The following is a 24827-nucleotide window of genomic DNA, read 5'->3' on the forward strand; positions in this document are numbered from 1 at the left end:
CTTTTGCGGATAAATACAGTTTTGAATGAAATGTTACATATTTAGTATCAAAACCCCCGTATATAATAAACCCAGAAACAGCTTTTAGGAAGATTGTTAACCCCTTGAGATCTTCATAGTAATTGAATCAAAATGGAGGTGAAATTTAGATTGGTCAAATTGTTCCGGTTATATGCTCATTTAGCCCTAAAATTTACACATTTCCAAAAGATAAAAATAGAAAACCCACCATACAATTTGTTCTGCAATTTCTCCCGAGTGCAGAGACCCCCCACATGTGGACGTTACTTGTTTTATGGGTACACAGCGAGGCGCAGAATGGAAGGAGGGACCTGCAGCTGCCAGGATTTTAGTTTCCTCTTTGGTCCCTTTTGTAGGCTATAAATTTGCGCTTTTTCGTTATTGGGGCCATGTGCTGGCATTTTTTTTTTGCGGGATGAGATGCTTTTTCCAGTGTTGCCATTTTGGGGTTGGTATCACCTATTGTTGAAAATTTAGGAACTCGTTTTTGAGGGTATGAGTAGAAAAGCATCAATTCTGTACTGGATTTTTGACTTTTTTTTTTTCGTGTTCACCGTTTAGCCTAATAATCATGTTAGCTTTATTCTATGGGACGATACGATTACGGGGATACCAGACTTGAATATATTTTCTTACATTTTACTAAATTTGTCAAATAAAACCATAATGTGGGAAAAAATCTATCATTTTTGCATTGCCGTCTTCCAAGTGGCATAACATTTTTACTTTTTTGACTTGGGAGCTGGTTGATGGCTTGTTTTTTGCGGGACATGCTGTACTTTGCAGCAGTATCATTATGGAGTACATATGTTTTTTTGATCACTTTTGATGGCATTTTTTGTAAGATTGAATTGATAAAAATGTTAATTTTTGGTGGGTTTTCAATAGTTTTTTTAACGGCGTTCATCGTACGGGTTCAATAAGGATTTACTTGTATTCTACGGGTTGTTACGGACGCGGTGATACTATATATGTGGGGTTTTTGTTATGATTTAGACTTTTTTGGGGTTATATGTCTTTTTATATGTTATGGGGCTTATGGGCATTTTTATTGATTTATTACTTTATTTTTTATAGAATAACATTTTTTTTTACTTTTTCACTTTTTCCACCATGGGAAATGACCAAGCAATCATCTTATTGCTTGTTCATGATAATACTCTGCAATAATCATGTATTGCAGGGTTTTATCAGTGTTAGCCTATGCGCTTATATAGGCTGGCACTATGCCAGTAAGATGACGTCACAGACGCCATCTTACTGGCAGTGCCTGCAGACAGTGCTGGGGACCAGATCGGACCCCAGCACTTCCATAGCAGCGATCGGCGTCCCCTGAAAACGGTTCAGGGGGGCCGATCGTGGGGGAAAGACCCCCAGAGGCATGTTAGATGCCGCGGTCGTGCTGACCGCGGCATTTAACGGGTTACACACCCGCGATCGGAGCCCACTCCGACCGCGGGTGTTACACTGGGGTGCCGGCTATTAGTTACAGCCGGCACCCCGTGTTTCCCGATGCCGGATTGGCTCTGATCCAGAGCCGAGCCGGCATAAGCGCTGTGGCGGATATATCCGCCACTGAACGCTAAGTCACTGCGCTCCGTGGCGGATATATGCGCCACGGAGCGTGAAGGGGTTAACAATATTACAGTTTTTCTTATTTTATTTTGCTGCTGCATGTTTGTTTGCATGTAATTATTTGAAACCAAACAAAACAAACTATTCATACCAAGTTGATGCCAAGTACAACTTGACATTTTTTTTAATCTTTATTACATTTTTAAAATACATACAGAAAAAGGGAAAAGTGGCTCAGATTTATAAAAAGGGGATACAATCTGCCTTTGTGTAGCTTGCTTCATTAATATGCAAGAAGTGCCATATTACTCAGTACTGGCACATTGGGGCAGATTTATCAAGCAGTCTGAAAGTCAGAATATTTCTAGTTGCCCATGGAAACCAATCACAGCTCCCCTTTAAAATATTCATGAGCACTGGTAAAATGAAAGCTGAGCTGTGATTGGTTGCCATGGGCAACTGGAAATATTCTGACTTTCAGACTGATTGATAAATCTGCTCCATTGTATTCAATTATCTGGCATAATCTGTACTCCAATGGAAAGTGTGGACACAGTTGCACCTTTTTCTTTTTGGTGCACTTTCATTATACAGCATGCGATACAATTGTGTCAAGTCACAGAAATAAATATATTAAAAACTCTGACTGAGCAATACCACGCCCCTTTAGGAACACAGATTTTTAAAGTGTTGGATAAACCGCAACCATGACACAAAAGTGGCGCAAACACTTCATAAATACAACGTAGCAAAAGAAGGTCTGGCGGGCACTATCCTCCACCGGGGCAGTCCCTTTGTTAATTACATGGCAATAAACACTTTAAGTTGGAGACAGAAGTTCACAGTGTAGGACTGTGTGGTGGTGCTCAGTCCTATAGAATAATAGTCCATAGTAGTAACATAGAGGATAGTAACTGCACTCACCCACTTGGTCAGAGAATAAGATCGTCCTTTATTTCATATGAGAAACATGCAGGGGGGAAAGCATACCTCGGCAACAAGGCCGTTTCGCGCTCAGTCGTGCTTTCTCAAGCCTTCAAGGCTTCAAGTTGGAGACACGAGTTCACGGTGTAGGACTGTGTGGTGATGCTCAGAAAGTGGCTTGAGAAAGCCGACTGAGCGCGAAACGACCCTGTTGCCGAGTCTTGCTTCCCCCTCCCCTGCATGTTTCTCATATGAAGTAATGGACGATCTTATTCCCTGACCAAGTGAGTGAGTGCCGTTACCATCCTCTATGTTACTACTATGGACTTCATAAATTTATAAGCAAGCTCCAAAGATGTTTTTAAGGGCAAAAATAGACAAAAAACTGGCATAGATAAAATCTTGGCCATTGTCATCCTTTAAATAACAGTAAAAATTACAAAGTTACACTCCAACATTTTCATTGTAATGGAAGAAGAGCGTCCAACCCTGCACTAGAATTACATAAAACATGTAAACCCTCTTCTCCAAACCTACCCTCCATTACTGCACTGAAGGGAGGAGTAAATCTTTTTCTTTTACAAAAAACCCTAAATCATTGTATAGTACCTTTTGGATTCCCACACCATTTTCCATATCTTCAATTTATTCCTTTCTCATTAGTGTATCCACATATCTTTTTATTGTGTGCAACCCAATGCATTACACTTACAGTGGCAATGTTGATTATGGCCTATGAAATGTACAAACATAAAAAAATTTCACGTCATTAGGTCCAAAATACATCCTTAATATTAAGGCAAGGTATAAACTTCTGGTGCAAAATATTCAAAATGATTCAATTAAGCTTCCCTTTCCTTGTTTTTTTTTCAACTACTTTCATTAATGATGCAAAGCAATGCTACATATCTACTTTTTTAATAAACTAGACCATTACTAACTTAATATGTAAATCCACTGCATGTCTTATATTACTGCATTCATAAACCATCAAAGGTACACAATTAATAAGAACGTATCATTTAGCCCCCTTCTTCTTAATTTAATATTCGGCTTGTAATTGGTTGAGTAGTCAAAGGGATCAGCCACCTCAGATATATATAATTTATGCATCTTTAAAATTTACATATTGGGAGGGAGACAGCACAAGCACAAGAAAGGAAGGACTAGCGATATCTGTCTTAAGAAATACTTCAAAAGTAGAAAGACTACATTGACAATGAAAAATCATGTTGTTAATTTTAAAGCATGAATATATTACTATAAAATATTTACAAGGCATTTTAATAAGCAGAACACGGGTGCATTTGTGCCAGAGATCAAATACCATTTTTAAATGTTATTCTCTTCAGCATATGAAAGACTGAGTTATGTGTGCAATTATTTTTGTTTACATTGAAAAGATAAAGGAGTATGCTGGGAAACATTTTTTGATATAAAATGTTAATAAATTTGTGACCTTTTCTGTACATTAAATTCTTCCCAGTAAAAAGTTAATCAAGTAAAGATATTAACATATTACGACCTCCAACTAAAGTGTAAGTTTTGACAGTAAAGAACATAAAAGCTATTTGCCGCTACAATGATGTGTATTTTTTCCTCTATTGAGGTAACTTTAAGCCATAAATGAATACCTCTCACCATGTCACCTATCTGAGTAATCTAGGTGAATTGTACATTTCTTGCAGTATCTGACCAGCCATCAATTTAGCATAGGAACAAAGTGAAATCATATATATATATATACACTCACCGGCCACTTTATTAGGTACACCTGTCCAACTGCTCGTTAACACTTAATTTCTAATCAGCCAATCACATGGCGGCAACTCAGTGCATTTAGGCATGTAGACATGGTCAAGACAATCTCCTGCAGTTCAAACCGAGCATCAGTATGGGGAAGAAAGGTGATTTGAGTGCCTTTGAACGTGGCATGGTTGTTGGTGCCAGAAGGGCTGGTCTGAGTATTTCAGAAACTGCTGATCTACTGGGATTTTCACGCACAACCATCTCTAGGGTTTACAGAGAATGGTCAGAAAAAGAAAAAACATCCAGTGAGCGTCAGTTCTGTGGGCGGAAATGCCTTGTTGATGCCAAAGGTCAGAGGAGAATGGGCAGACTGGTTCGAGCTGATAGAAAGGCAACAGTGACTCAAATCGCCACCCGTTACAACCAAGGTAGGCAGAAGAGCATCTCTGAATGCACAGTACGTCGAACTTTGAGGCAGATGGGCTACAGCAGCAGAAGACCATACCGGGTGCCACTCCTTTCAGTTAAGAACAGGAAACTGAGGCTACAATTTGCACAAGCTCATCGAAATTGGACAGTAGAAGATTGGAAAAACGTTGCCTGGTCTGATGAGTCGCGATTTCTGCTGCGACATTCTGATGGAAGGGTCAGAATTTGGCGCCAACAACATGAAAGCATGGTTCCATCCTGCCTTGTATCAACGGTTCAGGCTGGTGGTGGTGGTGTCATGGTGTGAGGAATATTTTCTTGGCACTCTTTGGGCCCCTTGGTACCAATTGAGCATTGTTGCAATGCCACAGCCTACCTGAGTATTGTTGCTGACCATGTCCATCCCTTTATGACCACAATGTACCCAACATCTGATGGCTACTTTCAGCAGGATAATGCGCCATGTCATAAAGCTGGAATCATCTCAGACTGGTTTCTTGAACATGACATTGAGGTCACTGTACTCAAATGGCCTCCACAGTCACCAGATCTAATTCCAATAGAGAATCTTTGGGATGTGGTGGAACGGGAGATTCGCATCATGGATGTGCAGCCGACAAATCTGCGGCAACTGTGTGATGCCATCATGTCAATATGGACCAAAATCTCTGAGGAATGCTTCCAGCACCTTGTTGAATCTATGCCACGAAGAATTGAGGCAGTTCTGAAGGCAAAAGGGGGTCCAACCCGTTACTAGCATGGTGTACCTAATAAAGTGGCCGGTGAGTGTATTTCCCCATATGTCTCTGTGTCCTTCTTTTTCCTCTGCCTTTCATCCTAATTTAAGCAGCTAAAAAGTAAAGGAGCCTAATAAAGTATCTAATGAAACTCTGTAACTCTTTACAGTCACTGGATAGTATAAAATCCTTAGAGATGTGAATCATCAAGTGCAATGTTCACTAGGTATGGAAAGAGTAAATATTTAGCCTCCTCTATGTGCTGTTCAGGATATACTGCTCAATACAAGTGAGATACAAATACAAATACAGTATACAATTTCACATTTTTTTCTATATACTTTCTACATTTCTAGTTGCACCACACCAAGAACTGATCCCACTATCACACTCAATCACTTGGCTGTCACTGAAACCTCTGTAAATCAACATCAGTGTAATGGCCTACTAAAGGGAAACTGTCTTTATTGTAGTTAGTAAGAGTTAAATATCTATTTCTCCTTATCAATCACCTTTTCTTTCAGGCTAACTCATAAATCAAACATAATACCTATACATTACCCTTATATTAGAACAGCGGTTTACATTGTGTGATTTCATTTTTCATGTTTTGACATGTATTTACCATCCAAGGAATATATTAGAAATGAGACATGCAAGAAGAATTTCCAACCCACTGTTTACTGATGGCTGTTCTGGCAATATTTGACAAGGCACATGATTTCTATATATAGGTTGACAATCTTTTATAGCCTCTCGTTTACCTTAGCTGATATACCTCCGTGAAGGGTATTTACAGTGGTGTTACACAATAAGTAAGCCAAGTAAACTTGCTTTGTAAGGTTCTAGATTTTGTTACATTGCCTTACTTTGCTCTTTGTGGCAATGTCTCATTTTGCTTATTAAAGTGATAGTTAAAAAAAAATCTTGACCCATGTAGATGGTTTGATCTGTTACAAGGAAATAAATCAGCTTTGATTGCCATTAAACAACATTGGTAGAAGAAACGAATCTCTTCTATACCCCTTGCTGACTGGCTAATGAATAATAAGATCTCACAGCTTGAGTAGTGAGGTGGTAATTTGGTTGCTCTCCATGAACCAAATCTATGGAATTGTGCTTCATTTAATAAGAACATCTGTATCTTCAAACAATTAGCGGTTTTCCTTCTATTAAGCATATTTCTTATAGTGGAGACATTGATTCATCAGTAGGACACGCTCATCAGATTTTGCATAATTGTAGATGTTGTTTCAGAGCCCAAACAGACACTGGGTGAATGTAATAAATAGATTTGCATCAGCTATTGAGTAATGGATCATTCTTATGGCAAATATTTCAAGAAAATTATATTACATAGTATTACTCTACATGTTTTCTCATTCATCAAATGGAAAAAAAAGTTGTGACCGATCATTTTAGATATACATTTTGCACATACATTTTAAATTCATTGATTTTTTTATTTCCATTATAACAATGTATCAGTGTATTAGACACAACTGAGAAAAAGTTACGTTTAAAACAGTGATGGCGAACCTATGGCACGGGTGCCAGAGGCGGCACTCGGAGCCCTTTTTGTGGGCACCCGGGCCATCGTTCCAGCACACCAGACAGGACTCTAAGAATCTTCCTGCAGTTCCAAGCTACTTAAAAGATGCTGCTTTCAGTGATATTTTGATACTTGCTTCGCTACTTGGGACTGTAGGAAGAGGGAGAATGTGTAGATCAGGCCGAATTATCTTTGGAGGTCCTTCTTCTGGTCCCACAATTCTATGTGTGCAGAGGGACACTGGAAAGAAGCTAAAATGATGAACATTTTCCATCTTTCTACTGTGTTGATGTCCTCAGGAGGCCAATATGATTGAAAATTGTTGAACAGGGAGCAACAAGTTACTGCTTTAACTTTTGGATGGCACCTCGAGATAAATAAGGGGGGTTTTGGGTTGCAGTTTGGGCACTCGGCCGCTAAAAGGTTCGCCATCACTGGTTTAAAAGATTATTTGGTTTCAATAGGAATACTTCTATAACAGCAAGAGTTTGCCACAACAGTGCAGTCCTGGTTGACATGTGGCAAATTTTAGTTATAGCAGACCTACTTGAAGGCTCCAACTTTAGATACATTGATATTCTTGTTGGATGTTGCTTGTTGGTTTTTCTGGTAGAATCCAAAACCAGAGTTGTAAGTAGAGATGGGTGAATCGATTCGAATGAAGTGGAATTTGGTTCGAATTTCACACAAAATTTGATTCGTCACAAATACGAAGTTTATGCTGATTCATGGGAACTAAGTCCCCCCCCTCCGCTTTTTTAGCTAAATGTCTGTGAGCACAACCTGTTACATGGGGCAGAGAACTCTGGGAAGGAGAAAGGAACACACTCGATGACATCTGCAGACCAGCAGGCTTATGTGATGTCACAGCTCTATAAAAACTGCCAGCCATTTGCAATCTCTGCATTTCACACTGCATGTGCTGTCTATAGCATCCAGCTGCCTCTACTGTACTGTGCTGTAGCAATATCTGCTCCAATCCCATGGTGTGCATTTAGGGGGATCTGTATACCCCAAATAGCAGTTCTTTTTTGTTACTGAAGCCACTAGGAAGAAATCTGTTTAATATCCACACAGCTGCTGTAGTGATGTCTGCTCCTCCCCCAGGGTATCTGTCGTGGGGTATCTGTATATAACGCAAATTCCCATACTTTTGTGTTGCTAAAGTTGAGAGCAAGAAATACGTGTCAAATTCACGTAGTTTATAGAGTGATTTTCACTCCAATTACAGGGTGTCTGTTGTGGGGTATCTATATAACCCAAATTCCCATACTTTTGTGTTGCTAAAGTTGAGAGCAAGAAATATGTGTCGAATCCACGTAGTTGATTAACCACTATGTCAGACAGAAAGGTGGCAGGTGGAGCAGGCAGAGGTCGCAGCACAGTAAGGGGACATCGCAGCAGGGATGACTCTGTGAAGCCATAACTGCCATTGTCATCTAGAGGCAGTTTGTTTGGTTGACTAGGTAATCCAATTCCTCAAATATAACATCTGACAACCCCAGCCAAGAGTCTACAACAATTAGTTGGCATGGCCCAGGAGCAGCCCTCACCTGTCCTCAACCAGCCTCTGTCCTGTTCTTTTCCCTCAGCCAGAGAGCTACTAGGTGGTCTGGGCTCAACGCCACTATACAGCGAGGGTGAAGTGTTTGAGAACAGTCAGCAGCTGCTTGGCAGTGAAGAGGTGGGGCAGACATCCGCTGCTTTGTGCAATAGGCAGGCTGTGCACACTGACACCGTTGAGGAGAGTAGCAGTGACAAGGAAACGTAAATTGACAATGATGTAGCTGATCGCACTTGGGAGCTGGGTGTAGCAAGAGATTCATCATCATCGGGCGAAGAGAGTGTCAGCTTGGGCGTCAGGCAGCGGTCACACAGTCACACAGTGCAGAGTGTTGGCAGTAAAATCACCACCTTGGCGGTGTGGCAGTTTTTTGTTAAGAAACCAGGGGCGCCAAACGTATGCAGGCAGAAAGTGAAGCGTGGCACCATGGCCCTGCGTCAACACATGCAGCGTCACCATCCAATGGTCTGGGAGAAACATGGAACAGATATGGAGGTCCATCCTCCCGCCGCAGCAACAGCAGCAGCACCTAGTGGCACACATGCCATTTCAGCCAGTCCAGGGAGCTGTTTGTCTTTGACATCATCTCCCGGTCCAGATGCTTCTGCTCCCTGCTACGCATGTCGCCAGCAGTCTTTGAGTGAGGTGATTACAAAGAGACAACTGCATGCGTCCAGCCATCCTAATGTCCAGAAGCTGACCGTGATCTTGTTCAAGTTGTTAGTACTGCAGTCCCTCTCTTTTCAAGTCGTGGACTCTGCATCCTTCAGAGAACTTATGGCTTGTGCCGAACCAAGTTAGAGAATTCCAAGTCGCAATTTTTTCCAACAGGGCACTGCCAGCAATTCACAAATATGTAGAACAGAAGGTGGGCCTGTCATTGAGCTAATCGGTTTCTTCCAAGGTGCACGGCAGCACAGATGTATGGAGCTGTAAGTAAGGTCCGGGCCAGTACGTGAATGTGCTTCAGCCACACTAGCCACACCTACCACCCTCACCAGCCACACCAACAACTTGAACAAGAGACGCTGCTTTCTCCTCCACAATGTCAAACTGCTGCTCCTGGACCAGTGTCGCCTCCTCCTCCTTCTCCATCACCACCTCAGCTTCGACAAGTCTAAGTGCTGCTCCATCATACCACATGTGCAAGTCACAGTGGCGTCACGCAGTTCTACACCTGGTTTGCCCTGGCGAACGCAGTCACACAGGGTAGGAACTGCTCGGTGTCATGCAACAGGAAATAAATCTGTGGCTTTCTCCGCGACAACTGAAAATCGGAACCATGGTGACAGACAATGGGAGGAACATGGTGTCTATGCTGCACCGAGGAGGGATGGCCCATGCACCCTGCATGGCGCACGTGTTCAATCTGGTTGTCAACCGGTTCCTCAAGTCTTCCACCAATCTGCAAGACATTCTAACAATGGCCAGGAAACTGTGCACGCTCTTCAGCCATTCTTACAAAGAAAAGCACACCCTCCTCGTGTTGCAGTGTCAGTGCCTCCTGCAACATAGTCGGATATGCAATGTTTCCACCCGTTGGAATTACAGCCTCCATATGTTAGTCTGCCTGTATGAACAGAGAAAAGCAATTAATGATTTTTTGATGATGCAAGCGGACCGTAGTACTCCCCTGTGCAACTTTGATGTCAGCCACTGGCAGCTCATGCATGACACCTGCAGTTTGCTCAGGCCCTTTGAAGAAGCCACGTTATTTATCAGTCGCCAGGACTGCGGGATGAATAACATCATTCCACTGATACTGCAAAATCTGTCTGGTCAGGGCACTGTTTAAGTGGAGACTACATCTCATGGCCGCATGAGTCATGTGGGGGCTGAACTGGAGGAGGAGGAGGACATTGGAGCACAAGCAGAGTCTGGTGAAATTAGTGGTTTTCCCCCTCAGGTGACAAGAGAGGAGGAGCAGGAGCATCCAGAGGAGGTAGAAGAGGAGGCAGGTGACCCAGAAGCACTGTGGCAGAATACAAAGGAGATGGAGGCCGGGAGTCCCTCAGAGTCACTTGCGCAGATGGTCTGCAGCATGCTGCTTTGCCTACCTAGTGACAGCCGAATAGTCAACATCCGGCATTGGGATGACTTTTGGCTCTCCAAAACCCTCGATACCGGTCAAAAATGGGGGAATTTTTTCCAGCTGCCAAGAGGGAAGATCAACCGGCGTACTATAGAGAAATACTAAAACAGACAATTGACCACTGCCTTTGTGCGCCATTGTCCGTCCTCTGTCAGATCTGACTGAGGGATTTGTGGCAGTGATCGCTCATGTACTACTTCCACGGCTGCTGTGGGGATGTTGGGGGGGGGGTCCTAGAGTCCTTAATGAGCAACTTCGTTCATCTGTCTAGTGAGAAGGGTAGCCGTCAACAGCAGCAGCAGGACATGGAACAGACCCTGCACCAGCTACTGGACAGCACGTTACCACCCCTGGTAGAGGATCTCCTGGACTACTGGGCAGCCAAACTTGATGCATGGCCGCAACTTGCGAAGTTTGCAGTAGAGACGCTGTCCTGCTCGGCCAGTAGTGTGGCATCAGAGTGGGTGTTCAGTGCAGTGGGGGCCATCGCTACCGCAAGGAGAACCCACTTGTCCACCCACAATGTGGAGAGACTGACCTTTGTCAAGATGAATCAGGCTTGGATCGGCCTAGATTTCAACTCACCCATGCCTTATGCATCAGATTAGATCAGCCACGACGCCTCCCCCAAATGTTGAGAAATGAGTCTGGATTAGAGATGAGCGAACATGCTCGTCCGAGCTTGATGCTCGGTCGAGCATTAGGGTACTCGAAACTGCTCGTTGCTCGGACGAATACTTTGCCCGCTCGAGAAAATGGCAGCTCCCGCCGTTTTGCTTTTTGGCGGCCAGAAACAGAGCCAATCACAAGCCAGGAGACTCTGCACTCCACCCAGCATGACGTGGTACCCTTACACGTCGATAGCAGTGGTTGGCTGGCCAGATCAGGTGACCCTGGGATAGACTAGCCGCTGGCCGCGCTGCTCGGATCATTCTGTCTCTGGATGCCGCTAGGGAGAGAGCTGCTGCTGGTCAGGGAAAGCGTTAGGGTGTTCTTTTAGCTTACTGTTAGGCAGGAGTGATTCTCAAAGAACCCAACAGCCCTTCTTAGGGCTACAATAACGTTCTACTTTTTTTATTTTAATTTGCATCTTTTACCATTTTGTGAGGAATTAGCAGGGGGACTTGCTACCGTTGTGTTTAGCTCTTAGTGGCACACATATCCATAGCAAAGACCGAAGTGGGAAAATTCAGTAGGGGTTGGATTTCTATTAGGCAATAACTCAGTGTCATCTCATCTGGCATAGTAGTGTGCTTCCTTTGATACTTGGCTAGAAAATAGCCATAGGAGAATACAAATAGCTTCTTGAAGCCTACAGTAGCGTTCTATATATTTGATTTCTGGTTGATCTGCTGGTGGCTGTAGTTTCTGCAGTGCATGTACTTGCCAATTCTGAGCAATTTGTAGTGAGACTTGCGACCGCTGTGTTCTGCGCTTAGTGGCGCACATATCCATAGCAAAGGCTGAAGTGGGAAAATTCAGTAGGGGTTGGATTTCTATTAGGCAATAACTCAGTGTCATCTCATCTGGCATAGTAGTGTGCTTCCTTTGATACTTGGCTAGAAAATAGCCATAGGAGAATACAAATAGCTTCTTGAAGCCTACAGTAGCGTTCTATATATTTGATTTCTGGTTGATCTGCTGGTGGCTGTAGTTTCTGCAGTGCATGTACTTGCCAATTCTGAGCAATTTGTAGTGAGACTTGCGACCGCTGTGTTCTGCGCTTAGTGGCGCACATATCCATAGCAAAGGCTGAAGTGGGAAAATTCAGTAGGGGTTGGATTTCTATTAGGCAATAACTCAGTGTCATCTCATCTGGCATAGTAGTGTGCTTCCTTTGATACTTGGCTAGAAAATAGCCATAGGAGAATACAAATAGCTTCTTGAAGCCTACAGTAGCGTTCTATATATTTGATTTCTGGTTGATCTGCTGGTGGCTGTAGTTTCTGCAGTGCATGTACTTGCCAATTCTGAGCAATTTGTAGTGAGACTTGCGACCGCTGTGTTCTGCGCTTAGTGGCGCACATATCCATAGCAAAGGCTGAAGTGGCAAAATTCAGTAGGGGTTGGATTTCTATTAGGCAATAACTCAGTGTCATCTCATCTGGCATAGTAGTGTGCTTCCTTTGATACTTGGCTAGAAAATAGCCATAGGAGAATACAAATAGCTTCTTGAAGCCTACAGTAGCGTTCTATATATTTGATTTCTGGTTGATCTGCTGGTGGCTGTAGTTTCTGCAGTGCATGTACTTGCCAATTCTGAGCAATTTGTAGTGAGACTTGCGACCGCTGTGTTCTGCGCTTAGTGGCGCACATATCCATAGCAAAGGCTGAAGTGGGAAAATTCAGTAGGGGTTGGATTTCTATTAGGCAATAACTCAGTGTCATCTCATCTGGCATAGTAGTGTGCTTCCTTTGATACTTGGCTAGAAAATAGCCATAGGAGAATACAAATAGCTTCTTGAAGCCTACAGTAGCGTTCTATATATTTGATTTCTGGTTGATCTGCTGGTGGCTGTAGTTTCTGCAGTGCATGTACTTGCCAATTCTGAGCAATTTGTAGTGAGACTTGCGACCGCTGTGTTCTGCGCTTAGTGGCGCACATATCCATAGCAAAGGCTGAAGTGGCAAAATTCAGTAGGGGTTGGATTTCTATTAGGCAATAACTCAGTGTCATCTCATCTGGCATAGTAGTGTGCTTCCTTTGATACTTGGCTAGAAAATAGCCATAGGAGAATACAAATAGCTTCTTGAAGCCTACAGTAGCGTTCTATATATTTGATTTCTGGTTGATCTGCTGGTGGCTGTAGTTTCTGCAGTGCATGTACTTGCCAATTCTGAGCAATTTGTAGTGAGACTTGCGACCGCTGTGTTCTGCGCTTAGTGGCGCACATATCCATAGCAAAGGCTGAAGTGGCAAAATTCAGTAGGGGTTGGATTTCTATTAGGCAATAACTCAGTGTCATCTCATCTGGCATAGTAGTGTGCTTCCTTTGATACTTGGCTAGAAAATAGCCATAGCAATAGGATAGGATTGTTTGGTTCTAAAAACTCAAAAAAAAACAAAAAACACAAAAAAAAACAAAAAACACAAAAAAACACACAAAAAAAAAAAAAAAAAGTAAAAAAAAAAAAAAAGTTATAACTCTCATTTTAAAAATGTTTAACCCCAGGGCTAGGGGTAGAGGACGAGGGCGGGGACGTGGGCGTCCAACTACTGCAGGGGTCAGAGGCCGTGGTCCTGGGCGGGGTGAGACACCACCTGCTGATGAGGGAGCAGGGGAACGCCGCAGAGCTACACTCCCTAGGTTCATGTCTGAAGTTACTGGGACTCGTGGTAGAGCACTGTTGAGGCCAGAACAGTGCGAACAGGTGATGTCGTGGATTGCTGACAATGCTTCGAGCAATTTGTCCACCACCAGTCAGTCTTCCACGCAGTCCACCCATGTCACCGAAATCCCCACTCCTCCAGCTCCTGCACCTCAGCCTCCTCCCCCCCAGTCTGCCCCCTCCCAGGAAAATTTGCCATTTGAACCGGCATACTCTGAGGAACTGTTTTCTGGACCCTTCCCACAGTCACAAACCACTTGTCCGGTTGCTGCTGAGCAATTTTCCGATGCCCAGGTTTTCCACCAGTCACAGTCTGTGGGTGATGATGACCTTCTTGACGTAGTGGAAGTGTGTAAAGAGGTGTCCGACGATGAGGAGACACGGTTGTCAGACAGTGGGGAAGTTGTTGTCAGGGCAGGAAGTCCGAGGGGGGAGCAGACTGAGGGATCGGAGGATGATGAGGTGACAGACCCAAGCTGGGTTGAGAGGCCGGGTGAACACAGTGCTTCTGAGACGGAGGAGAGTCCTCGACCTGAACAGGTTGGAAGAGGCAGTGGTGGGGCCAGACGGAGAGGCAGGGCCAGAGCTGGTGCATCAGCGCCACTGTCAACTAGTGAAGCTCCCGTGGTGAGGGCTCTTGCGGCGAGGGCTAGATCTTCAGAAGTGTGGAGGTTCTTTAAGGAAACACCGGATGACCGACGGACTGTGGTGTGCAACATTTGCCAAACCAGGCTCAGCAGGGGTTCCACCACTACTAGCTTAACTACCACCAGTATGCGCAGGCATATGAATGCTAAGCACCCCACTCAGTGGCAACAAGCCCGTTCACCTCCGGCCGTGCACACCACTGCTCCTTCCCCTGTGTCAGCTGCTAGTCAGCCCCCTGCCCAGGACCCTGGCCCAAAAACCCCATCGTCGCCTCCACGATCCTCCACAGCATCCACCAGCGTTCAGCTCTCCATACCCCAGACGCTGGAGCGGAAACGCAAATATAGTGCAACCCACCCGCACGCCCAAGCCCTTAATGTGCACATCTCCAGATTGCTTAGCCTGGAGATGCTGCCCTATAGGCTAGTAGAGACCGAGGCCTTTCGCAACCTCATGGCGGCGGCCGCCCCTCGGTATTCGGTCCCCAGCCGCCACTACTTTTCCCGATGTGCCGTCCCAGCCCTGCACCAGCACGTGTCAGACAACATCATCCGTGCCCTGACCAACGCCGTTTCTGACAAGGTCCACCTGACCACGGACACGTGGACGAGTGCTGCCGGGCAGGGCCACTATATATCGCTGACGGCACATTGGGTTAACTTGGTGGAGGCTGGGACCGAGACTGACCCTGGGGCTGCTCATATACTGCCGACGCCGAGGATTGCGGGGCCTACCTCGGTCCAGGTGTTTCAGGCCTACTATGCCTCCTCCTCCTCCCACCCCTCCTCCACCTCCTCCTCCGAACTACCATCCGTGGGCACGGCGCCATCAGTCGGTAGCTCTAGGCACAGCAGCAGTGCCGTCGCTAAGCGACAGCAGGCGGTGCTCAAACTGCTGAGCCTAGGCGACAAAAGGCACACCGCCCAAGAGCTATTACAGGGCATCACGGCGCAGACTGATCTGTGGCTGGCACCGCTGAACCTCAAGCCGGGAATGGTTGTGTGTGACAACGGCCGTAACCTGGTGGCGGCTCTGCAACTCGGCAGACTGACACATGTGCCATGCCTGGCCCATGTGTTAAATCTGATAGTGCAGCGTTTCCTCAAGACATACCCCAATCTGTCTGATTTGCTCACGAAGGTGCGCCGCATCTGTGCGCATTTCAGGAAGTCCAGCCCAGATGCTGCCACTCTCAGGGCAGCGCAGCGCCGCCTCCAACTGCCCGCTCACCGACTGTTGTGCGACGTGCCCACGAGGTGGAATTCAACACTGACCATGTTATCCAGAGTTTACCAGCAGCGCCGAGCGATTGTAGACTGCCAGATGTCAACTTCCACCAGAACTGGTAGTCAGGTCAGTCAGCTTCCTCAAGTCTACAATGAGGAGTGGACGTGGATGTCTGATATCTGTCAGGTGCTGAGTAACTTTGAGGAGTCAACACAGATGGTCAGTGGCGATGCCGCCATCATCAGCCTCACCATCCCGCTGCTTGGCCTGTTGAAAAACTCTCTGGTCAGCATGAAGTCGGAAGCTTTGCGCTCGTCACAAGAGACGGGGGAAGAATATTCCCTTGTTGATAGCCAAAGCACCCTGAGGTCTGTTTCTCAGCGCATATCGGAGGAGGTGGAGGTGGAGGAGGATGAGGAGGAAGAGGAGGAGAATGTTGGCGAGACACAAGAGGGGACCATTGTTGAGTCCTTCACTGTTCAGCGTGTATGGGCAGAAGAAGAGGAGTTGGAGGAGTTGGAGGAGGAGGAAATGGACAGTCAGGCCAGTGAGGGGAGTGAATTCTTACGCGTTGGTACTCTGGCGCATATGGCAGATTTCATGCTAGGCTGCCTATCCCGTGACCCTCGCGTTCAAAGAATTTATTCCAGCACCGATTACTGGGTGTTCACTCTCCTGGACCCACGGTACAAGCAAAATCTTGCCACTCTCATCCCTGCAGAGGAAAGGAGTGTGAGAATGCATGAATACCAGCAGGCCCTGGTGCACAAGCTGAAACAGTATTTCCCTTCTGACAGCGCTAGCGGCAGAGTGCGTAGTTCTGCGGGACAAGTAGCGAGGGAGAGTAGGCGAGCAGGCAGCTTGTCCAGCACTGGCAAGGGTACGCTTTACAAGGCTTTTGCCAGCTTTATGTCACCCCAGCAAGACACTGTCACCTGTCCCCAGTCTCGGCAGAGTAGGGCTGATCTTTACAGAAAGATGGTGAGGGAGTACGTAGCTGACCATACCATCGTCCTAAATGATCACACAGCTCCCTACAACTACTGGGTTTCAAAGCTGGACATGTGGCACGAACTGGCGCTGTACGCCTTGGAGGTTCTTGCCTGCCCTGCCGCTAGCGTCTTGTCCGAGCGGGTTTTCAGTGCAGCTGGTGGCATCATCACCGATAAGCGTACACGCCTGTCGACTGACAGCGCTGACAGGCTGACGCTTATTAAAATGAATAAAGGCTGGATTTCTCAGAATTTCCAATCTCCACCAGGTGAAGGAAGCTCAACCTGAATAATTGATCCACTCCTCCTCCTCCTCCTCATTTTCCTCCTTCTCCTCCTCTTTGTACAGTAAAGCAGAGGAAAATGGCTATTTTTTGACAGGGCCCACTGGCTCTTGCTATACTTCATGCATTTAATTTTTCTGGAGGGCCACCTACCCGGTCCTCTGTTTGAAACAATTTTTGTGAGTGCCACATACAGGCACTCAATCTATTCCATTTTTCTGGAGGGCCACCTACCCGGTCCTCTGGTTTGAACAATTTTTGGGACTGCCACATACAGGCACTCAATCTATTCCATTTTACTGGAGGGCCACCTACCTGCTCCTCTGGTTTGAACAATTTTTGGGACTGCCACATACAGGCACTCAATCTATTCCATTTTACTGGAGGGCCACCTACCTGCTCCTCTGGTTTGAAACATTTTTGGGACTGCCACATACAGGCACTCAATCTATCCCATTTTACTGGAGGGCCACCTACCTGCTCCTCTGGTTTGAACAATTTTTGGGACTGCCACATACAGGCACTCAATCTATTCCATTTTACTGGAGGGCCACCTACCTGCTCCTCTGGTTTGAAACATTTTTGGGACTGCCACATACAGGCACTCAATCTATCCCATTTTACTGGAGGGCCACCTACCTGCTCCTCTGGTTTGAAACATTTTTGGGACTGCCACATACAGGCACTCAATCTATCCCATTTTACTGGAGGGCCACCTACCTGCTCCTCTGGTTTGAAACATTTTTGGGACTGCCACATACAGGCACTCAATCTATTCCATTTTACTGCAGGGCCACCTACCTGCTCCTCTGGTTTGAACAATTTTTGGGACTGCCACATACAGGCACTCAATCTATTCCATTTTACTGGAGGGCCACCTACCTGCTCCTCTGGTTTGAACAATTTTTGGGACTGCCACATACAGGCACTCAATCTATCCCATTTTACTGGAGGGCCACCTACCTGCTCCTCTGGTTTGAAAAATGTTTGGGACTGCCACATACAGGCACTATCCAAATTAAATTGTCTCCATAGCAGCCTCCACACGTTGTCTCCATTCCTACCTCCAAAAGTCGTCCATATAGCTGCCTCCATACATCGTCCCTTTATCAAACGAGGTGTGTCAGGCAGAAATTTGGGTTGTTTTCATGGATTCCACATCAAAGTTGTTAACTTTGTCGCCACCCTGCTGTGTAATCCACAAAATATACTTGCAAACTTTTACCATTTAGGGATATTATTTCAGCGCTTCTTGCGCATCTGTTTACATTCCCCTCACCCGCCATATCCTAAACTTATAAGAACGCTACTACACTTGATCTTATACAAAAGTGCTGTTTGGGGAGTAGCCTAGAGACAGGGTCTTGGATTTGCGAAAGCTCGCCTGGCAGCGGAGCGCCAGCTCCATGCGCATCATGCGCTTCTTGCGCATCTGTTTACATTCCCCTCACCCGGCATATCCTAAACTTATAAGAACGCTACTACACTTGATCTTATACAAAAGGTTCTTAGAAGTGCTGTTTGGGGAGTAGCCTAGAGACAGGGGCTTGGATTGGCGAAAGCTCGCCTGGCAGCGGAGCGCCAGCTCCATGCCAAGATCCAACTAACATAGTTTTAACTGCAGCACCTTTAATCTACTACTAGTTCACTGCCTCCATACATGGTCCCCTTATCAAACGAGCTGTGTCAGGCAGAATTTTGGGTTGTTTTCATGGCTTCCATGTTAACTTTGTCGCCACCCTGCTGTGTAATCCACAAAATATACTGGCAAACTTTTATCATGTACCGATATTATTTGAGCACTTCTTGCTCACCTCCTTTGGTTCCTCTCTGCCACCCATTGGTTTGAAGCCTGAGTCCATTTAGGGTATGTCGCCATGACACTCTCTAGCCTGCTGCCGCTGCCTCTGCATGCCGTCCCCTATAGTGTCAGGGTCAATTATTGCATGTTTTAGATGCTATCTAGCTTCATTCTGTCACTCTGTCATGGCCATGCTGTTGCCCATAATTTTGGCATAATGGTGCGTTTAAGCAGCCTCAGAGGCATCCATGCATGCTGCCCCTGCTGTTTCCTGTCCATTTCCGTGGTGTTTCCATCCTTTTCTGAGGTTCCCAGGTGTTTGGCCAAGCTTCCCTGTGCAGAGCCTTGGTCCCCTTGAAAAATGCTCGAGTCTCCCATTGACTTCAATGGGGTTCGTTATTCGAGACGAGCACTCGAGCATCGGGAAAAGTTCGTCTCGAATAACGAGTACCCGAGCATTTTAGTGTTCGCTCATCTCTAGTCTGGATTCTTGCTCCATCTATCTCCTAACATCTTTACCAGGGACTGGAATTGTCCGGCACCTCCACACGGTATCATTGTGCCACTCTGGGACTTACCAGGTTGCTGCCTGCTGCTGTTGACACCACCTCCACACTATATCATTGTGCCACTCTGTGGGCTCCTGCTGCTGCTGCTGCCACCTCCATGCTGAATCTTTGTGCCACTCTGTGGAGTCCTGCTGCTGCTGACACCAACAACACACTATATCATTGTGCCACTCTGTGGGCTCCTGCTGCTGCTGCCGCCACCTCCATACTGAATCTTTGTGCCACTCTGTGGAGTCCTGCTGCTGCTGACACCAACAACACACTGTATCATTGTGCCACTCTGTGGGCTTCTGCTACTGCTGACACCACCTCCACACTGTATCATTGTGCCACTCTGTGGGCTCCTGCTGCTGCTGCCACCTCCACGCTGTATCATTGTGCCACTCTGTGGCTTACCATGTTGTCGCCACCTCCACACTGTATCAGTGTGCCACTCTGTGGCTTACCAGGTTGTCGCCACCTCCACACTGTATCATTGTGCCACTCTGTGGCTTACCAGGTTGCCACCACCTCCACACTGTATCATTGTGCCCCTCTGCGGCCTACTCATACTGCTGCCAACTGACCGCTGTCTCCCTGGAACACCCTGTGATTTCCATAATGCTGTTTTCACCCTCCACCGCTCTGTGACGTTGCTACTACTTTTAGTTTTCCCTCTGCAGTCTTTTCGGGGGTTTCTACATGTACCCGAGTTTAACAGAGCAGGTTCTGTCGTTATCTGTGGAATCATCTGATGTCAGTGTAAAAAGAGTGCACTCTTTGATGTTATAGTGCAGTGATGGCTTACCTATGGCACTGGTGCCATTCTGCGGGCACTCAGGCCTTCACCAGAGATGACTCCAGGTATCTTCCTGCAGTCCCAGACAGCCCAGGACTGGCTGTGCACAGAAGTATTTTAAAGTGACAGTGCTACCGGGGACTATTTTCTGCTTTATTGGTGTCCTCAGGGTGCTTGTATCAATGAAAACTGTGACAGAGAAGGGAGTATAGATCACAAATTAAATTTCTGTGTTGGCACTTTGCAATAAATAAGCGGGTCTTTGTTGTAGTTTGGGCGATCGGCCTCTAAAAGGTTTGCCTTCACTGTTATAGTGGGATCTTGGCCCTCAGCTCAGTCCTTTCGAGCTGGAACAGATGTTAACTTGTCAGGCTGCGTTCCCTCTTTGCTTATTTGGTGAAGTTGGCCTCTGTAAGTACACATAGAAATGAAGAGTGAAGCGATTCTAAGAGCGGCGGCTGTCATGCGCGTGTCATACTAAAACACAGCATTGTTTGAAGACCAAACCACGCACCCTATGCATATTTAAGTATGGCATAACCTTCTACAACATCCTACAGACTCTCTGCAACCAGGAACTACCTGTTCTTTAAGGTCACGATTCGATTCGAGTCGAATCAAATTTTTTTCAAAGCAATCGGCGAATCGAGTCAAACCGAATTTCAACAAATTCAACATCTCTAGTTGTAAGTATATTACTTGTTACTGTTACAGCCACACAGAATGCATCATAATTTAATAAAAACCCTGTTTCATTGCTGGTTAAAAGTTTTTCTTGCTAGCTATCTGTCTATTCCTTGCTTATTGTAAATTTATACTTCTGGTTTTTCATTATTTGGCTTACATTCTTGACAAATCCTCTGAGTATACGATTCTATACTTTATATGCTATCTTAGTTGTGATTGTGTTATTTCTTTGTCTATTCATGTGTCCAAACTTTGGAACACAGTATGAGGGGACTGAAGTTTTATGGTTCACTGTCCTGTCCCTGAGTCCAAAAAAAAAATGTTTTTTTTGATGTGTTGAAAACATGGAATCGATTGGTGGTCAGTTGCAGAGCCTCGTTCAAATGGTACAGAATCTTGCAAAGCGTGTTCTAGTGCAGGAACAGTTCCCCTTTCTTCCTCCAGGTCAGCCTGTGTTAGAGCCCAAGATCAAGTTGCCTGGTTTGTTTAATGGTGAAAAGAAGCTTCTTTTTTCCTTCAGGAAGCGTAAATTATATTTCTGCCGCAGACTTCAGTCCCTAGGTAATGACACCTACAAAATAGGCATAATTTTATCTCTCCTGCATGGAAGACCCCAGGAATGGTCTTTTTCTTTATCCTCAGATGCTCCATTTTTTCAGCATTAGGGTTATTATATGAGGAACCTGATGAAATTGGGTATGCTGAAGGTCATTGAACAGCTTTATGTTGTTACCGTATATACTCAAGCATAAGCTGACCCAAGTATAAGCCAAGACCCCTAATTTTAACACAAAAAACTGAAAAAACCTATTGATTTGAGTATACAGGCAGTCCCCGGGTTACATACAAGATAGGGTCTGTAGGTTTGTTCTTAAGTTGAGTTTGTATGTAAGTCGGAACTGTACATTTTATCATTGTAATCCCAGCCAGAACTTTTTTGGTCTCTGTGACAATTGGATTTTAAAAATGTTGGGTTGTCATAAGAATCAATATTAACACTAAAGCTTCATTACAGACACATTTGATAACTGTTACAGCTGTTTATTGTAGCTTAGGACTAAAGTAAAATAAATTACCAATATCCAGAGGTCCGTTTGTAACTATGGGTCGTATGTAAGTCGAGTGTTCTTAAGTAGGGGACCGCCTGTAAGCCGAAGGTGGGAAATGCATTGGTCACAGCCTCCCCAGTATATAGTCAGCAAGCCCCCTGTAGTATACAGCCTGCCAGCCCCCAGTAGTATATAGCCAGCCCCCATGTAGTATACAGCCAGTTCCCTGTAGTATACAGCCAGCCCTCTGTAGTATACAGCCAGCAAGTCCCCAGTAGTATACAGCCTGCCAGCCCCCAGTAGTATACAGCCTGCCATCCCTCTGTAGTATACAGCCAGCCCCCAGTAGTATATAGCCTGCCAGCCCGTAAAAAAAATAAACTCAGTACTCACCATTCTGACGGCCCAGGCAGCTCCGCTTCCATCTTCATGTTTTCAGCAGGTCCGCGACAGCTCCGTCTACAGCGCCTCTTCTTTCTGCAGGCCAGCGCTAGGACCACAACATCTCCGTGCATACAGAATGGTGAGTAATCATCTTTTTTTCGGAGAGTGTTTTGAGGTTGTTTTTTACGTGGATCACTTTGCTGGTCCAATAATGATTCTGTTTTATTATGCAGATTGTCACGGACGTAGCAATACCAAATATGGGGGGGTTTAGTATATTTATTTTACTGAATAAAAACTAATTTGGAGACAATTTTGTTCATTTTAGCATCACCATCTTTTCATATGCATAACTTTTTTATTTTTCGTCTGACAAATCTGGTTAGGGGCTTATTTTTTGCGAGAAGAGTTGTTCTTTTTAGTGGTCTTATTTTACAGTGCGTATCATTTTTTAATCACTTTTTAGATAATTTTTTTAAAGGTACTAATTAAAAATGATCTTTGTTCGGAACATTTCTTGCGTTTTTTTCCCCCCGCGTTAACCGTGCAGGTCCATTAACAATTCTGTTTTATTATACAGATTGTTACGGATGCAGAAATACCAAATATGTGGTGGTTTTTTGTGTGTTGTGTTTTTTATAGTTTATTAAGTGTTTTTATGGAAAAATGACATTTTAGTGGCTTATATTTTTATGTATTTATTTTTTATTTATTCTAAGGGGTTAACTTTATTGTTTTTACATGTTTTTACTTATACTTACTTGAACTTGAACCAGCAAAGCTCTGATTGCTGGTTCAAGTTCAATACACTGCTCTCCAATACTTTTTCATTGTAGAGCAGTGTAAACTGTCTGAACATGCAGAGCATGCGCAGACAGTTAACAGTCAGACCCGGAAGGGATCTGACTGACAGGGACATCGGGCAGCCCCGGAGCACTAGGCAGTCTTCGGGGCTGTCCAGAAGAGGATTGGATCCCCCGGTAAGCGGCGCGATCCGTGATCGGAGTCGGCTCCAATCGCTGGTGTTATAGCGCGGTGTCAGCTGTGATAGACAGCTGACAGCCGCTGCTTCTGGTACCGGCTCCGTTCGTGAGCCAGTCCCAGAAGCTGGACCTTATACTACGTCCCAGTGCGCTTAGCATGTAACCCCGGGGATGTAGTATAACGTTGTGGTGCGCCTAGGGGTTAAATGACATCTACCATCAGCTTGTGCCGAATCGTTCTTCATTGAACTTTTTCTATAAACCTACATGGCCCAATTTAGGGGATATACAGTTATAAAAATTATGCTAATTAGTCTGGGGTACTCCGGCTTAAGTCATAGGAATGACTCTGAGTGCCTGTTCACATTGCAGAGAGACAGTGACATCAGGGACCAAGAAAGAACAAGAGGGAGCAGACAGGACTGGAAGAGTAATGGGGGAATTAATATATTATAAGACGAGGCATTCAGAGGCTCTCTGGTTGATTTGCATAATTTTTAGAACTCTATATCATCTAAACCTAATGGTAGATCTCCTTCAAACTTGCTATGCTTCTACTGTGGTTAATCTGGTCATGTCTTTATCCCTTGCCTGTATCCCTTTAAAACACTGACATCTGTTTTTGTCATGGCCTTTGTAGATTCAGGGGTTGCATACAGTTTTGTAAATATGAACGTTGTTTTGGCTCTAGGTATAGATTTGGTCAAACTGGATGCTCCATTCCTGGTTATAGAAGCTAATGTTACCCCTTTAATGTAAGCCAAGGTTTGTTTCAAGACTCCTCACATTACCTGATTTTTTTAAACTATTATAGAAACATTTATTAAGAATTTCTGTACTAGCTAAGCAATTGACAGATCTGACTAGTAAAGAATCTGATCTAACCAATTGGTCTACAGAGGCTGAGTCAACATTCATACAGCTAACAAAGAACTTTATGAACGTGCCTGTCTTGATTTTACCTGTTCTGAATTGATCTTTCATAGTAAGGGTTGAGGCTTCAGAGGTTGAAGTGCTTCTGTTTGGTCCCAGGTTCCTAAAATTGTGGTTATTGAGCAAGAAAAAACCCTTGAGTGTCACAGGGTTCAAAAATCTGTTAATACTTAGTGCATTGGAAGTGTACATGGGTCTCTGGCAAAGATCTTCATGTCCTGTGTCCCCTCACTTAGTAATATTGCCAGAACCCTTCCAAACCTGGTGGTCCTAATGAGGTCCAGTCATGCTCTATTTTTCCTGTTTTCAGTTCACAAAATTGTTTACCGGCATCATTTATTGACGCCTGGTGTATTTGACCCTTGGGAGCTGCTACTTACATCCGAGAAGCTAGTGTCTTTGGAACCATCAGAAATCATCTAACAGCGGATTGGCCCCAGGTTGGGCCTCACATGCAAAACCATAAAATGAAACAATCAGGTGAGCACGTAGTGTGTGACCTAAAAGACAACCCTTCTG

Source organism: Engystomops pustulosus, chromosome 5 (genome assembly GCF_040894005.1).
Source record: "Engystomops pustulosus chromosome 5, aEngPut4.maternal, whole genome shotgun sequence".
In the NCBI taxonomy this organism is placed as follows: domain Eukaryota; kingdom Metazoa; phylum Chordata; class Amphibia; order Anura; family Leptodactylidae; genus Engystomops; species Engystomops pustulosus.